Genomic DNA, 18,566 nt, shown 5'->3' with positions numbered 1-18,566 from the left:
ATGTGACAGTCTCTGTGGCACGAGATTATATCTCATTATTGTTTTGATTTGTACGTCCCTAATAATTAGTGATGTAGAGCACTTTTTCATGTGCCCTTTGGCCATTTGAATTCTTTCTTTGAGGAAGCTTCCGATATCTCTTCTTCCCAGTTTTTGATCGAGCTGTATTTTTTTCTTGTAGTGTTCTATCAGTGCTTTATATCTTAGATATTAATCCCTTCTTAGATGAGTGTTGGGTAAATAATTTTTCCCATTCCATGGGATGTTTTGTATTCATTTGAAGTGCAGAAACGTCTTAGTTTAATGTAGCCCCATTTGCTTATCTTTACTTGCATGGTCAGTGGTGTTTCATCCTTGAAGATGCCTTTAGCTTACTATAAGCATCCTGAGAATACCTAAAACTGCAAATAAGTATTTGCATGTTCTTACTGATGTTTGATATTCTAATATTAAGCACATTTCTTTTGAGACTTATCTCATAAATTATTAGCTCACTTTATAAATTCCAGACGTAGTCATTTAGAATATTGATGGATATATCTCATTGTAAATAATTAATTCTGAATTTCTGACTTCTTAGTCATAAGTCATTAGCAGGTTTTTAAATCAACTTAATAAGTCAAGTTGTGATCTACTCCTGACAAAGGCAAAAAGGACAGAATAAAAGCACCTGTGTCTTTCACAAAAAATACAGGTATTGTTTTGTATACTTTTGTTACTATTATACATTAAGCATATAATATGTGCATCAATATTACATATGCAACACAGGATTGCATACAATATGTACTGAAAAAGAATTTGAAAAAGTTGTATGCTCTATACATCTAAATATATGTACATACATTTTTGATAATATGTAGTTTTTCTTGTGGTTGCACAAAAAATGTGAAATAATAGTTTAATACTTTACTATACTTTTTCATACAAATTAGGACTACAGGTGGATTTGGGAAATAAAATATGCATATCTTCTTTTCTGTTTTCCCACTGGATTTATGAAGTGAGCGAGAGGATGTCATATATAAGTTTCGATATAATCTGAATTTTTATCTTCCTGTTGATAACAATAACAGCGTAGGATATTTGTGAAACATCCTAAAAAATTTGTCACATTTTTACACAAGGCAAAGGATGAGTCTGCAGCAGATTACAAACTAAACTCTCAATCTGTTTGCCTTCTGTCAGTTTTGGATAGATACTTTTAAAAAAGAAAATATCAATACACATGCACAGTATCAGTCATGTCATCTGAAGTTCTTTATATGAGCAGGTGGTTTTGGACCTGGCCTGCAGCAATATCCTTTGATCATTTAGGGACTATTGATGTATCATACGCAGCTCTAGTTAAACGGTTATTTGTAGTTATTTAAATATATACCATTACACTGTATCTTCAATCGTTTTATACCTATAAGAGACTCACAGTATGAGATTGCTCTCCCATAGTCATATTTCACGTTTTTCTTTTTAGAAATATATACACATACAGATAGATAGGTAGTTTTTTTCTGGTATGGAAATGATTGATATACATAACTATGAATAACTGATAAATACAAATATAAATGAGACTTAAAAACTAACATCTTTTCTATTTTCGGGGGGAGTGTACACCAGCCTGTGCTCAGGGTCTGTTTCAGGCTCTGTGCTCAGTAATTACTACTGGCCAGCAGTGCTGGGGATTGAACCCAGGTTGGCTGCATGCAAGGTAAGCACCTATGCTCTGTATTATCCCTCTGACTCCTAAACTCATTTCTTTCTTTTTTTTTGTGGCTTTTTGGGTCATACCCAGTGATGCATAGGGGTTACTCCTGGCTCTTCACTCAGGAATCACTCCTGGCGGTGCTCAGAGGACCATATAGGTTGCTGAGAATCAAACCTGGGTCAGTGGCAGGCAAGACAAACGCCCTACCTGCTGTGCTATCGCTCCAGCTCCTAAACTCATTTCTAATGGCATATGAAAGTCAGTTGAAAGAAACTGTCTTTATTCAGATCTGTATTTGAAACTAAAATTTGAAGTTCTCAGATTTCCTGGAATTATAGATACCTGTTTCACTCCATGCATGAGTCAGAAAAAAATAGAGCAAAAGGGATACGTTGGATAAGAAGGAGAACATTAAACCAAAGTACTGGTCAGTTCCTTCTCTACTAGTTTCCGTAGTAAGATTCCTGTAGTGAATCTTCATGCTATATATTAGCACATATATGTAGGTACATATTGACATATGTCATTTAGTATAGTACCTTTATGTATACAGTAGAGTGTTTTGATATGTATATGCAATACAAAATGACCACAATAAGTTTAGTTATCATTCATCACCTCATAGTTGCACATTATTTTCTTATGATGAGAACTTTTGAGATGTACTCTTTTTAGCAACTTTCAAACCCATCACGAATCACGACAGTCCTGTTATTCGTCGATTGTCTCGAGCAGGCCCCAGTAACGTCTCCTTCATCCTAGCCCTGAGATTTTTAAGAAAGTGCTATATTCAAGGCTCTTTAGGAGAATGAGACCCATCATTGTTACTGGTATTTGGCATATTGGGTACTCTACGGGGAGTTTGCCTGACTCTGCCGTGTGAACAGGTTACATTCAAACCCATAATATACTGTTAAGTTTTAATAAGTATATTAATAAAATATATATTACAGTATAATGTTATTAAGTAAAGTCACCATGCTATACATTGCATCTTCAGAATCCATTAATATTATTACGAGAAATCTCTACTTTCCCCTCTTCTTTCAATCATCATGACTTTGTATTTGTTATTCATCATCAATTGTTCATTATACTGGAAGAAATTAAACTTTCAATTATACTCAGTCAGATAAGTGCACTACAATAATCCAGACAATTCCAAGAATATGGCTCACTACCCAGAGCTAGGGTCCACAGATTAGTGTATGGGCCATGCTGTTCAATTCTTTCATCTGCACATGTAAATAAAATTATATTGAACTTCTGTTTGTTTATGACTTGTCTACAGTGATTTTTGTTCCACACCACAAAGTTCAGAAGAGTTAAGAAATTACCACAGAGAGACTTGCTCAGTGTTAAGTAGTAAAGATCTGGCACTTGAAACATTTCTACTCCAAGCCTAGAAATACTAAGTTTTGGATCTGGACAATAGCATGATTTTTCTTGGTGATAACATGACTATGTATTTTTGATGATTCCCTAGAAAGATCCAGAAACAGTCGTTTTCACCTAGTGTTCATTATAGTCAAAGAATATGCATGTTGAAAATAGACTATAGACCGAACATGATTGCCACTCAATGCCTCTTTTGCAGACCACAACACCCAAAAGGAGAGAGAGACAAAAGGGAATGCCCTGCCGCAGAAGCAGGGTGAGATGGGGGGGATGGGGGTGGGAGGAAACTGGGATCCATGGTGATGGAAAATGGGCACTCGTGGAGGGATGGGTATTTGATCATTATATAATCAAAATCCAAGCACAAAAATTTGTAAGTCTACAGTTGTACCTCATGGTGTTTCACTAATAAAAGAAAAAAAAAGTACCAAGAAAAAAAAAGAATACAAAGTAGGATCTATGTGGGATAAAGAAAAAGTTGGAAAAGAATGAGACACTGGTGAACATTCCAATCCTTTTAATTGAAATTATGTAATTCATTTCAAAGAATTGTTTCTTCCCAAGAAAGTGCATTTAAGTATGTAAGCATAGGACTTTTAATGCATTGATCTTAATAAAAAATGATAAGAATCTGCAGTTACAATTGCTACCAGAATATCAAACAGTTTTCTTTTTATTCAAGAAAGGTTGCCAGTTTCTCAGTTTCAGATAACACGATTCTCATTACATGTCTACCCTATTTCAATCTAGCAAATTCCATATGTTAAATTACGTATTTATCACTAGCCAATTTTTTGGTCCTAATCTCTATACAAATAGGAATTTATCGGAGACAAACATGGAAAACCAAAATTAAAACTATTTTATATTTGCAGCACCTCTAAACAAAATGTATTTAGAATTAAAATTGTTTAAGAAAATATTGTCTGCGCTAACAGGAAAGATCAAAGAGATTCAGGCATTTCTTGATCTAGTTATCATGATGTTGTCATAGCCCTAGCTATGCACTTCTTAATGGATATCTTCGAACTACTATTCTTTATTTTGGGCCATGTCTAGCTGTGCTCAGACTTACTCCTGGCTCTGTGCTCAGAGATCACACTTGGTGGGCTCAAGGGAACTTATGTGGTGCCACGGAAACAAGCCTGGTTCAGGCTCGTGCAAGGTAAGTGCCTTACCACTGGACTCTCTCTTCAGGTCTACTATTCTTCATTTATAAATGGCCTTTTACTTGTTTTTAGATTTCCTTCCTTCAAAAAGATTAATGGAATCCTTCAAAAATGGCAAAGGGAATTTGCCTAAGAAAGAGAGGCTTTAATCCAACTCTGGAAACAAAGATTTTACTTATCTTGTTCACAGCTTGTGACTGATACTATATATTGGATTTAAAAAAAAACCTCTATTCTTTCCTTGTATGATATCAGACACTTTGTGTGTCTGATACAAGTAAGTTTTGAAAACAGTTTGGAAGCATTCTTTCAGAAGACATATTTCTGTAAATAAAGCCACTGTGTAAACTTTGTAAGATTTTTGTTACTTCAGCTGGTTCTTCAGGTCAGCACGGTTATTACTGTCGTGTTTGCTTTTTCTGCAACACTTATGTTAGTAGATTTCCCATTGTCCAATTTCTATTTCATGAGTATAAAGAGGCCGGATGGGGGTCTTAGCTTGTGGTTGAGATGATGTAAAATTGTGGGAAGCAACTGGCTTCCTTGATGTTAAAGGAAGCGTAAGTGACGGAGTGAGTAGTGATACCTTCAGCTTTCTGATTACCCAGCTTTCTTGGAGAACAGAAAATCACTTGCCTCAGTAGGCCAATCTCTTTTCGGTAATCTAGAAATAATTTCCAAAGGTAAGCCTTGGTCTACCTTCCTCAGGTCCTCCTGTAATTTTGTCAGCTTAAACAGACTGTACTAAAACAGTTTCTGTTTATAAACTGTTTCATATAGTTTCTGTTTGTACTGGAAGCAACATTTTGCTATATTCAAACGGACTGTAATGGTATTTGTGCATTATAATATTTGTCACCTATATTCTTTGAAATTTCTGTCCCCAAACTTCCTATCAGATACCAACTTGTAGCTCAAATATTAAGACCAAGATGGTGGGTGCATTCAACCCAGGAATTAAGAGTAGAGAATAATAGATCACCAGTGAGACTAAAAGAAGAGAAACTTCCTAAGACAATCTAGGTTCAGTTGTGGAAAACAGGAAATGATGCTTAGTGAAGCAAAATACAAATATATGATTATGAACTAATTTTATTTTGCTCTCCCCATTTTATTGAAGTATCTGTGATTTATAGTAGCACTGTAGCACTGTCCTCCCATTGTTCATCAATTTACTCGAGTGGACACTAGTAACATCTCCATTTTGAGACTTGTTGTTACTGTTTTTGGCATATCAAATACACCACGGGGAGCTTGCCAGGCTCTGCTATGTGGTGGGATACTCTCGGTAGCTTGCCGGGCTCTCTGAGAGGGACAGAGGAATCGAACCCCAGTCGGCCGTGTGCAAGGCAAACATCCTACCCGCTGTGCTATCGCTCCAGCCTGTGATTTATAATACTGTTAAAATAGTTTCACGCATGCATTGTTGAATATCACACTACCCCCAGAGTACTCACTTCCATCAATGTCCCAAAGACCTCTCCCACACAACTCTCTCCTACACTTAGTTCTGTAGACCAACTCTCCTGTTCGGTTCCTTCTGCCTGTTAGGTGCTCTCTTACACCATGTCTTTGTATTCTAAGATCATTCTGTATCGGTCCTTCTCCAGAATAAATTCACTCATCATGATGCTTTCTGGTTTCATCCACATAATGAGAAACTGCATCATTTCAAAATTTTTTTTTAAATAGTTGAGTAGTATTTCAGTATGTGTGTGTGTGTGTGTGTGTGTGTGTGTGTGTGTGTGTGTGCTACAACCTCTTGATTCATTCATCTGTAACTGGAAAATTGTGTTGTTCCCATATCCTGGCTAATGTATTAAATGTACTAATGCATTAATAATTAAATATATTAATAATTAATGTATCAATAATTAATGTATTATATATAAATGCATTAATGTATTAAATGCAGCAATTAATATATGTGCATATATTCTTTTGAGTCAACGTTTTTGTGGTGTTTTTGGTAGATAACAAGGAGTGATATTGCTGAGTCATAGGAGAGTTCTAGTCTTCCTTGTCTTTTTTTGGAGAAAATTCTATACTTCCTTCCACAGAGGTTGAACCAGTTGATGTTCTATCAGTGTGATGAAACATTCCCACCCGAACTGTTTATTTAGTTTTTTTGATATATGCTATCTCCATTGGAGTGAGATGTCTTGGTTTGCATTTTTCTAATAATAACTGACAATGAGCTTATTTTCATATGTTTATTATCCATCTGTATATCTTTTTGGAGGAAGTATCTATTAATCTCTCCCATTTTTTGGATGGGGTTATTGATTTTTTTGGTTGCTGAGATATGTGATTACTGTGTTATTCTTGGATATTAGATCAGAAAGAACTAATTTTATTTTTTTTTTGCTTTTTGGGTCACACCCAGCGATGCTCAGGGGTTACTCCTGGCTTGGCACTCAGGAGTTACTCCTGGTGGTGCTCAGGGGACCATATGGGATGCTGGGAATCAAAACCGGGCCGGCCGTGTGCAAGGCAAATGCCCTACTCACTGTGCTATTGCTCCAGCCCCAAAACTAATTTTTAAATAATTGAATTCCTTCTAGAAGATAAGTTTCTTCCAGAAGACTTGTTTCCCTCAGCCAGTCCTGTTTGTAAGACAAAAGCATCATATACCGAATACTGAGAGAATGGTAGAATAGACTTTTGGAAGATAATCACGATCACGATCACGACCACCCTGTTGTTCGTAGATTGCCTCAAGCAGGTTCCAGTAACGTCTTCTTCGTCCTAGCCCTGAGATTTCTTTCTTTTAAAGTGCCATATTCAAGGCTTTTTCAGGGTTATGAGAATGAGACCCATCATTGTTACTGGTATTTGGCATATTGGGTATGCCACGGGGAGTTTGCCAGACTCTGCCGTGTGGGCAGGTTACATTTGGTAGCCTGCCAGTTTGTCCAAAGTAGGAATGAGATGATAAGATATCGCGCGGCCGCGAATGCGACTGCTTGCTTCCGGGAGCTGAGTGTGATAATCTCTGGATCCTGGCCGTTGTTGGAGTTACACGGCAGTTGGTGGGTGTAACTGTCTAGTTACTGGCAGGTCCAGTCCCAAACCGTGCAGGCTTGGAGATCTCAGCCCCGGGTCCCACACACCTGGGTTCCTCTGCCAGTTCTTTTATGCATGAGGCTCATCCAAGTGTGTGGAGAGTGGTCCCAGCATGGCCTTGGCTGGGCCCCGGAGGTCTTCAGCTATTGGGCCCTGGTGGAGACAGTCAGGCACAGTGTAGGAGACTCTGCCTTGGTCTTTCCCGGGAGCTGAGTGTGATAATCTCTGGATCCTGGCTGTTGTTGGAGTTACATGGCAGTTGGTGGGTGTAACTGTCTAGTTACTGGCCGGTCCAGTCCCAAACCGTGCAGGCTTGGAGATCTCAGCCCCGGGTCCCACACACCTGGGTTCCTCTGCCAGTTCTTTTATGCATGAGGCTCATCCAAGTGTGTGGAGAGTGGTCCCAGCATGGCCTTGGCTGGGCCCCGGAGGTCTTCAGCTGTTGGGCCCTGGTGGAGACAGTCAGGCACAGGGTAGGAGATAATAATATACCTCTTTCACTATCACTCACTGACTTCTTCTTTATAAGTTCCAGAATTTTAATTTTTATCCAGGACATATTTTTGTTCCAATTTAAGGTATATTGCCTAACTCTAGCAATCAGACACACAAACAGGGGGCATATACTTAGATGTAACTAAAAGATTTTTTGTGTGATCTGTGACAGTGTTCCTTTTAAGAGGAAAAAACAAGTAATCACCTCCACCTTCTACTTTTTGCTGGCTGATGACAGATATATAATTGTTGGTTCTGGCAACATTTTGTACCAGGAAACATCATTGATAGTGTTCTGGAAGGAGTCTTGATCAAATTATAATTGTGGCAAATTATAATCACCAATTCTGAGGCCTGAGCAAATACTTTGCATGCTGCAGGTTCTCTAGCACTGGATGGTCCCCTGAACACACAGGGTGTGGTTAATTCCCAAGCAGAGTGAGGAGTAACCTTTGAGCAATATTAGATAGGTCACGTATCCCCAACCCCTTTCAAAAGTTATTTGTGGGGCCTTGAGAGATAGTACAGTGGATAGATACAGTGCTTGCCTTGCATGTAGTTGATCTAAGTTCAATCCCCAGTACCCCGTATTGTCTTCCAGGAGTGATCTTTTAGTGCAGAGTCAAGAGCGAACCCTGCTAGGTATACCCCCAAACAAATAAAAATCACTGTGAGGAGCAGTAAAACTATTTTGATTAAACCAGTATAGTTTGAAGGCTTTCTGTTAGATGCAGATAAACCTGTCACTCTCACTGTCCTCCCGTTGTTCATCGATTTTCTCGAGTGGGCCCAGTAACGTCTCCATCATGAGACTTGTTGTTACTGTGTTTGGCATATTGAATACGTCACGGGTAGCTTGCAGATAAACCTAATCATATGTAATATAGTTATGTTCAATATTCATGTTCTAAGGTATAAGGATACAATTTTAAAACATATAAGATATTTCTCCTTATAGTCTTCAATTTTTTTAAATGAATCACTGTGAAATACAGTTACAGACTTACAAACTTTAGTGATCACATTTCAGTCATACAATGATAGAGTACCCATCCCTCCACCTGTGCCCATTCTCCACCACCAATGTTCCCAGTATCCCTCCTGCCACTGTCACCCCATACCCTCGCCCTGGCTCTGTGGCAGGAACATTCCCTTTTACACTCTCTCTCCTTGTGTGTGTTATGGTTTGCAATATAGGTAGCAAGTGGTCATCATGTTTGGTCTATAGTCTGCATTCAGCAAGTGTCTCCCATTCTGAGCGAGTCCTCCAAGCATCATTCATTTAGTGGTCCCTTCTCTATCCCAGCTGCCTTTTCCCCCAGAATGGGAGACCGGCTTCCAAGTCATGGAGGAATCTACCTGGCCCTTATGTCTATTATCCTTGGGTGTTAGTTTTCCATTATGTTACTTTATATTCCACAAATGAGTGCAGACATTCTATGTCTCCCCCTCTCTCTCTGACTCATTTCACTTAGCATGATACACTCCATGTTGACCTACTTATATGCAAATTTCATGATTTCATCTTTTCTAACAGTCGCATAGTATTCTATTGTATATATGTACCATAGTTTCTTAAACCAGTCATCTGTTCTCGGGCACCCATTTTTTTCCAGATTCTGTCTATTGTAAATAGTGCTACAATAAATGTACAAGTGCCATTATTCTGTATTTTTTAAACTTCTGGGATATATTCCCAGAAGTGGGATTGCTGGGTCAAATGGAAAAACTCAATTTTCAGTTTTTGAGAAACGTCCATATTGTTTTCCAAAAAGGCTGAATCATTTGGTATTCCCACCAGCAGTGAAGGAGAGTCCCTTTCTCCCCACACCCATGCCAACACCAGTTGATTTTTTTCTTTTGGATGTGTGCCACTCTCTGTGGTGTGAGATGATATCTCATTGTTGTTTTGATCTGCATCTCCTTGATGATTAGCTATGATGATGAGGAGTATTTTTCTGTGTCTCTCAATTGGTACATTTAGACCATTGACATTGAGAAAGATTATTGTCATGGGGTTTTGTGCCATTTTTCTGTAGAGGTTTCTTGTGCTTGTAGGGGTTTCTTTTGTTTTACAGTAGCCCCTTTAGTCCTTCTTGAAAGGTTGATTTTGAGTCTATGAAGTTCTGACCTCTTGTTTATCCGTAAAGTGGTATATTGTTTCTTCGAGTTTGCGTGAGAGTTAAGCCAGATAAAGTATTCTTGATGAGGTATTCATTTCATTGTTTTTTTTCACTATATCACACCATTGTCTTCAGGTTCAGACAGTTTCCTCAGATAAGTCTGCTGTAAATCTAAGGGGTGCTCCTTTGTATGTGATTTCCTTCTTTGACCTTGCTGCTTGCAGTATTGTGCCTCTATCTGTACTATTTATTTGTCATTCTGATTATGATATGTCTAGGAGTCTTTTTATTAGGGCCTCTTTTAGCGGGCACCCTTCGGGCTCCTTGGATCTGGAGGCTTGCATTTTCCAGCTCTGGGAACTTCTCAGCAATGATATCTTTAACTGTTGGTACTTCATTGGGTTGCCTCCCTGTCCTTCTGGTACTCCTATGATTCTTATGTTGTTCCTCTTGTCTTTGTCTTCTAGGTCTCTGATTGACCCTAGAGCTATTTTGAGTTCTTTTCCTATTGTATGTTGTTCCCTGAATGATTTCTGCAGCTCATCTTCAAGCTCACTGATTCTTTTTTTTTTTTAGGATTATTTTATTTATTATTTTATTATTAGTGAAACACCATGAGGTACAGTTATAGACTTACAAATTTTTGTGCTTGGGTTTCAGTTAAACAATGATCAAGTACCCATCCCTCCACCAGCGCCCATCCTCCACCACCACGGGTCCCAGCATTCCTCCCACCCCCCATTCCCCCCCATCTCACCCTGCCTCTGTGGCAGGGCATTCCCTTTTGTTCTCTATCTCTCCTTCTGGGTCCTGTCAAGCTCACTGATTCTGTCTGCGGCCATTGTCATTCTATTGTTGAGGGCACCTGCTGAGTTTTGAATTTCATCTACTGAATCCTTTACTAGAGACACTTCTGTTTGTAGCTTTCTTATTTCTGCTATAATTTCTATTTTATTTTATTGGCTGCCCATTCCACTGTTTCTTTCATTCCCTCCTTTAATTTACTGGATGCCTGTTCCACCGTTTCTTTGAGTTCATTAAACATCCTCAACATTTCATCCCTGGATTCTTTATTGGAGAGATTGTATTTGTCGGTATTCTCTATTGAGGCCTCTGGGCTCTTTTCTTCACCCACTCCTCATGGTGGGGATCTCTGCTGTTTCTTCAAGTTGCTGTGGAAGTATGGAGGTGGGGCCCTCCAGTTCACTATCACAGTGTCCCCGTCTCGTAGCAAGGAAGGATTCTGGATGCGCTCGGTCGATGGTGGTCACTATTTCTCCCTTCTAGAATAGTAACTTCCTCTTTGGTGCTCCTTTTTGACTTATGTGAGTCCTCTAGTACAGCTTCAGAGGATGTGTTCTTTAATATTAGGCTTGTTCAGTTTCTTGCTTTCACATTTCTTTTGGTGAGGCTAATGGACTAGAGTGATAGCACAGCGGTAGGGCGTTTGCCTTGCACGCAGCCAACATGGCCGACCCGAGTTCGATTCCTCCGCCCCTCTTGGAGAGCCCGGCAAGCTACTGAGAGTATCTCGCCCGCACGGAAGAGCCTGGCAAGCCACCCGTGATGTATTCGATATGCCAAACACAGTAACAACAAAATCTCCAACAGAGATGTTACTGGGCCTGCTCGAGCAAATCGATGAACAACGGGAGGGTCTTTACCTTTACCTTTACCAATGGACTATTGGGGTGATGTGTTTGTGACAGCCAGGCTGTCCTCTTCAGAGATAGGTAATGGTGGTTGAGATGTGAGTCCAAAGAGCTAGAGGAGGGGGAAAATAACTGTGGTCCAATAGCCACACCCACCACCGCTACTGTACTTGTGAGGGAGTTGGCCAAGTAGGTGCCTGAGCTGGATTAAAGTCCCACATCCGATGTGGATGCAGTACTAAACTTTGCTGGGGGTCTCCTCTGGCCTGGGTGTTGGGGGAGGGCGCACCTTGGCCGAGATGGGGAGCTGGGAGTGTTGCAGTACCCTGGGTCAGTTGCCAGGGCATGCCGCCCCACTCTCCTTATAGTCTTATGAAAGAAAAAACAAAATGGAAAATTGGGCTAAATCAGAGAATAAAGTTTTGGGTATTGATGTCAATCTTAACTGGTATCAATTAAGTTTTTATTAATCTTAAAAACTTTTTAGTTAGCATGAGTCTCCATTTTATCCATGCGATTCGTCCTATTATAATATTAGCTCTGAGATCTCTGTTAGTTGCACCACTTAAATAAAAAAGAACAAGTCTGAGCTCCCTTTTCCCCTAGCATGTGTGGTTGGCCTCCAAGCCATGGAGCAAAATTCCTGGTACTAGTTTCGGCCGTTCTTGGGTGTTAGTCTCCTATTTTGTTACTTTATGTTCCCCAGATGAATGCAATCTTTCTATGTCTATCCCTCTCTTTCTGACTGATTTCACTTAGCACGATACTTTCCACGTAGTACCACTTGTATGTAAATTTCATGACTTCATCTTTTCTAACAGCTGCATAGTAGTCCATTGTGTAAATGTACCAAAGTTTCTTTAACCAGTCATCTGTTCTCGGGCACTCAGGTTTTATCCAGATTCTGGCTATTGTAAAGAGTGCTGCAATCAGATAGAGAAGGAAGCACCAAATAAAGGGTGTTGGGAGGATCCTCCTCCCTGGATGGGAGAAACATGCTGAAAGTAGACTATAGACCGAACATGATTGCCACTCAATGCCTCTTTTGCGAACCACAGCACCCAAAAGGAGAGAGAGAACAAAAGGGAATGCCCTACCACAGAGGCAGGGTGGGCTGGGGGGTGGGGGGTGGGAGGGATACTGGGATTCGTGGTGGTGGAAAATGGGCACTGGTGGAGGGATGGGTATTTGATCATTGTATAATTGAAACCCAAGCACAAAAATTTGTAAGTCTACAACCGTACCTCACGGTGTCGCTCAAATAAAAAAAAAGAAAAAAAAAGAAAAAAAAGAAAATGTATGGAAAAATCTAAAAAAAAAAAAAAGAACAAGTCACGTCAAGTAGCAGTAAAAGTTATATCCTGGCTTTCCCAGTGAAAAGTGGCATCACCCAGTGTTTAGTGTCAATAATGTGGTTTGTAAGTGAGATTGGAAGTTCAGAGGGCAGCCAGCCACAGAATTTCTTGTTGCAGAAGTTGACTGATAGAATTTGGGATATTGTTCTTGCTGTGTTGCCAGCTAATCCTCATCTCCAGACTTCTTAGGAAATAGGGACCCCCGTCTTTTAAAAATATTCTTTAATTTGCTTCCATAAGCCAGAATCTGGTTTCATTGACTGTTAAAGTGAGTTCCATCTGATATATATCTTTTAGTCAGGCAGTATGTAGTACTGCAAAGATAAGCTTTGATTTCAATAAGAAATTTAAACCTTTGTTTTCTTCAGAGTTGATTTTAAATAACATCCATATGTTTCTCCAGGGGCGAGAAGTCTTGGGAGTCTCTTTGATTAGTCTTTTTGCCTTTCTAAATTCATGTTTCAAAACCAATTTATTTAAACTTGAAAAGATGAATTTGGATTGAAATAATAAACCCACATGTTTCAGTGGGTTTTTGAATTTACTGAGAATAACATTTCTTAACTCCATATTCAATAAATAGCCCTCCAAACCTGTTACCAATGTGACTTTTCTAAATGTTAATCAAAATGATGCAGAATGAATAGATTATAGTTTTGTATTTAGTGAGGTCAATCTTTCCAAAACTGTGTCCACGTGTCAAAAAAACTATAAATACTTGACTTTTAGTATGTCCTGAAATTTGTAAATATTTATTATTAATTAAATTTAAAAACATTAGTCTAACTTTTTGCTCTTATATTTATGCTAAGTGGTTATAAAATAATTTATTAAGGCTGGAGAGACAGTGCCGCGATTAGGGTGCTTGTCTTGTATGCGCTGACCCAAGTTCAACCCCCAGGACCCAAAAGATCCCCTGATCCTGCCAGGAGTCAGTCAGGAGTAAGCCCTCAGCACCACTGGGTATGACTCAAAACAAACAAAATTATTAGCAGGAAGGTCAACAACAGCAAAGAAACAATTGTATTTGAGCTGCATAATGTAATTATGCTGATTAAATTATAGCTTGTAAGTGTTTTGAACCAGGCACAATTTAGCTTTCTGTTTTGTTTATTTAAGATACATCATTCACTTCCAAGGGGGCAATCCGTTTTCAGTGCCATAATACGTGAGCGTTTCCTAAGTAGGAATATGGAAAAATTATCTTTATAAAGTTTGAGATAAAAGTTTCACCCAAAACTATACACTATGCGTTTTATATCTCAAAGCACAGAGCTTCCTGACGAAGCAATGTGCGCTGTGCCGTTTTCTGACTTCTCTTCCTATTCTACATGGTTATCATGTGGATTACATTTTGTCCTTAGTTTATTTAAGAAATGGTAGCTACCCACGGCTATAATGAAATGCCCTTAAGGCAGAACAAAATAAAATATAGGATTCACTGGTTTGAGAGTTTCATTACTAAGAAATCACTCATTTTCTTTATATTTCTATATTTCTGACATTTGTTCTAACAAAATGTACATCTTTCCTATATTTCCTCCATTGCTACCAAATGAGAATTTTGTATCCTTTGCTGGGTTGACTTATTCGTGTCCCCTCCACTAAGTGATTTCTCAAGGTGAAGGTTGAGGATCACTGTCACTGTCACTGTCCTCCTCTTGTTCATCGATTTGCTCGAGCGGGCCCAGTAACATCTCCATTGTGACACTTGTACTGTGTTTGGCATATCAAATACATCATGGAGAGCTTACCAGGCTTTGCCATGTGGGTGAGATACTCTCAGTAGCTTGCCGGGCTCTCCGAGAGGGGCGAAGGAATCAAACCTGGGTCAGCCAGGTCGGCCGCATGCAAGGCAAACGTTCTACCCGCTGTGCTATCGCTCCAGCCCATAAGGTTGAGGATATTTTTATTTATACTTTTTTTCTGCCCGGAATACATATGTCATATTATAGCTACTTAATAGCAGTCTATTTTATTCCCTAAAGGATAAAATATATGGACACTTTCTTCTAGGTGTTGCAATCGTCTAACTGAAGGTGTTCAGACTTTAGGATCAGAAAGAGCATTTCAAATAATTATTCTAATACTTACATAATAAATTGTATTTTATTTATTGCATTTATAGTGGCTATTATTAGCTCTTATACTCTCAGTGTCTAAATCCTCATTCAGAAAAATAAGATGATGAAGAATTGAGAATATTGGGGGAAATGATGGTCTGGCTTTTATCACATTACTTCCAGATGTACTAAAGATAACAGTAAAACTAGCCTTCTATCTTACTGGCATTAATATCAGGTATGTTATGCTCAGTATAGAAAACATTGAATTGATCATTATGAACCTGTGTTCTGGTATCTATTTTGATCCTGAGTTAATTTTTAATCTCTTGTAAACACTCATGATCTTTGTTTCTTCTATATTAAGATGGGAATAACATCAATCACAGAAAAAGAAAGTAAAATCACAAATAAGGTGAAAGGCTTTTGAGCATTTTTAATTATTATGCATGTCAGAGGTGTGGAAATGTTTCTGTTCAATTGTTCACAGTACAATGAATGGTTCTTTGTTATAGTTACAAATATATACTTATTGGATTCAATTATTTTGTGTGTGACTAAGAAAATATTGAAAAATGTTCTCTAGGGTTCAAAGAAAAAACGTTCATTTAAGACAAGGAGTTTACATTGAAAATTAATCTTATGGATAAAAGTGTTGCAGCGAAGACAAAAGTTCTTAAAGATGATTTTAGCTTTAGTGTTTGGACAGATTGAAGAGAAGGCTAAGACAGGTGGTGAGGAATGGGTTTGGGAATACCAGATGTGAAATGACAAGGAAAGTAACGGAGATTTAATTGTGGAAAAATAATAAGTAGTAGAAATATATAACCAATTTTCCAAGATAAGACTGTTCAACTTGCCTTTGTGTATAAAATTTTGCAATATGGTCTTTTATATATAGCTAACCACTAGCTAATAAAGCAGGGAGCAACTCATTATTATTTTTCTTCATCTGGTAATAAACCTGTTTTGTCTTATTGAAGCCAAAATCCCAAAGTTCCTTCATCAAATTTTCTAATTCTTTGTCACACCAAAAAATTCTTTATAGTAAGTGCTACAGGCATAACATTTGTATAATTTTTTTGGCCATACCTAGCATTTCTCAGTGTTGTCCAGTCTCTATTTGAATGATTTGGATGATTTTGAAATATTAGTTTTAACTTCTCAATTTATGTCCAGGGAACAATTTTTTCCCATCAGGGATTTTCCTTCTCTCCCAGATTTTCTAGTAATACTCAATCTGAAAGATACTTATTGTTTTCCTGAGTCTAAATTTTATAACAGAATTCCAAATTGATTTTATATCTCTAATCCGAAATGCTACAGATTATCCTAATTATCTTCCTACTAAACATCCTGGGCTAGATATCTTACAGGCACTTCAATCTCAATATTTCCAAATAGGATAGCACATTTGTTTCTCATATTTTCTTCCTCTAATATTCGCTATATAATTTTATGGTATTACAGTCCATTCAGCAGTCATATTAGAAATCAGGGCATTGCTATGGATCCCAATTCCTTGCACACCTTGTCTTATATGTTATAAAATATTTCTAATTTTCTCAATAAATGGGTCTGGGCTGTATTTTTGTTGCTATTGTTCTTATGATACGTGTTTGGTTTAATTCTCATCTCATGTAATAGGTTCCAAATATATCTACTTGCCTCCAGCGATATTAGGATATTGTAAATCTCTATTCCATTACCAAAACAATCTTTATAAAACTCAGATTTAACAATGTGACCATGTGTGGACAACTCTACAGAGGAGTCCTTAATCTTGCATGGTAAAAATCAAACTCTTTAATATAAGATACAAGGAATTGCATACTCTCTTCTGTGTTATAAATTGTCTAGAATGCTATTTTTCAACCAATTTGCTTTCTCAGAATTACCACTAATGTTTTGGGATTCAGTCCAGGTTGTCTTCTTTTTTATGACGGCATGAGTGAGGAGGTACCAAATATTCAACTCAGGGCCTCATACATTAGAGGATCATGGAGTCATACCATTCCTCTTGATTGTCTTCTTTTTTGTGAAACACCATGAGGTACAGTAGTAGACTTGTAATTTTGTGCTTGGGTTATAAAATGATTGAGTTATAAAATAATTGAGTACCCATCCCTCCACTGGTGCCCATTCACCACCACCAATGATCCCAGTATCCCTCCCACCCCCCATCCTCCTTATCCCACCCTGCCTCTGTGGCAGGGCATTCCCTTTTGTTCTCTCTCTCCTATTGGGTGCTGTCGTTTGCAAAAGAGGCATTGAGTGGCAATCATGTTTCGTCTATAGTCTACTTTCAGAATACTTCTCCCATCCTGGGAGGATCCTCCCAACACCCTTTATTTGGTGCTCCCTTCTCTATCTGAGCTGCCCTTTCACCTGGAATAGCTGGCTGACCTCCAAGCCATAGAGTGAACCTGAACCTCCTGATACTTATCTTGGCTATTCTTGGGAGTTAGTGTCCTATTTTGTTACTTTATGTTCCCCAGATGAATGCAATTTTTCTATGTCTGTCCCTCTCTTTCTGACTCATTTAATTTAGCATGATACTTTCCATGTAGTACCACCTGTATGTAAATTTCATGACTTCATCTTTTCTAACAGCCACATAGTACTCCATTGTGTGGATGTACCGAAGTTTCTTTAACCACTCATTTGTTCTCAGGCACTTAGGTTTTTTCCAGATTCTGGCTATTGTAAAGAGTGCTGCAATGAACAAACAAGTGAAGATGTCACTTCAACTATACTTTTTTGCCTCTCTGGGATATATTCCCAGGAGTGGTATTGCTGGGTCAAATGGGAGCTCAGTTTCTAATTTTCTGAAATTCGTCCATACTGTTTTCCAAAAGGGCTGGACCAATCGGCATTCCCACCAGCAGTGAAGGAGGGTCCCTTTCTCCCCACATTTGCACCAACGTCGGTTTCTTTTGTTCTTTTGGATGTGGGCCAGTATCTGTGGTGTGAAATGATATCTCATTGTTGTTTTCATCTGCATCTCCCTGATGATTAATGATGTAGAGCATTTTCTCATGTGCCTTTTTGCCATTCATATTTCTTCTTTGTGAAATTTCTGTTCATTTCAGCACCCCATTTTTTATGGGGTTAGATGTTTTCTTCTGTGGAGTTCAACCAGTACTTTGTACATCCTTGATATCAGCCCCTTGTCGGATCAGTATTGGGCAAATATCTTTTCCCATTCTGCAGACTGTCTTTGTATTTTGGTCGTTGTTTCTTTTGAGGTGCAGAAGCTTCTTAGTTTAAGATAGTCCCATTTTTCACTTGCTTAGCCAGTGGTGTGACATCTTTGAAGACACCATTAGCTTCAATGTCATGAATTTTGCCAAATTTTGTCTTCAAATGTACCTTATGAATTCGGTCTGATGTTAAGGTCTTTAATCCATTTTGATCGTACTTTTGTACATGGTGTTACACAGAGATTTGAGCCCATTGTTTTGCATGTAGCTATCCAGTTTTGCGAGCACAATTTGCTAAAGAGGCTTTCCTTGCTCCACTTCACATTTCTTGTTC

The sequence above is a fragment of the Sorex fumeus genome, unplaced genomic scaffold, assembly GCF_029834395.1.
Source record: "Sorex fumeus unplaced genomic scaffold, SorFum_2.1 ptg000080l, whole genome shotgun sequence".
NCBI lineage: Eukaryota > Metazoa > Chordata > Mammalia > Eulipotyphla > Soricidae > Sorex > Sorex fumeus.
This window is presented reverse-complemented; position numbering follows the sequence as displayed.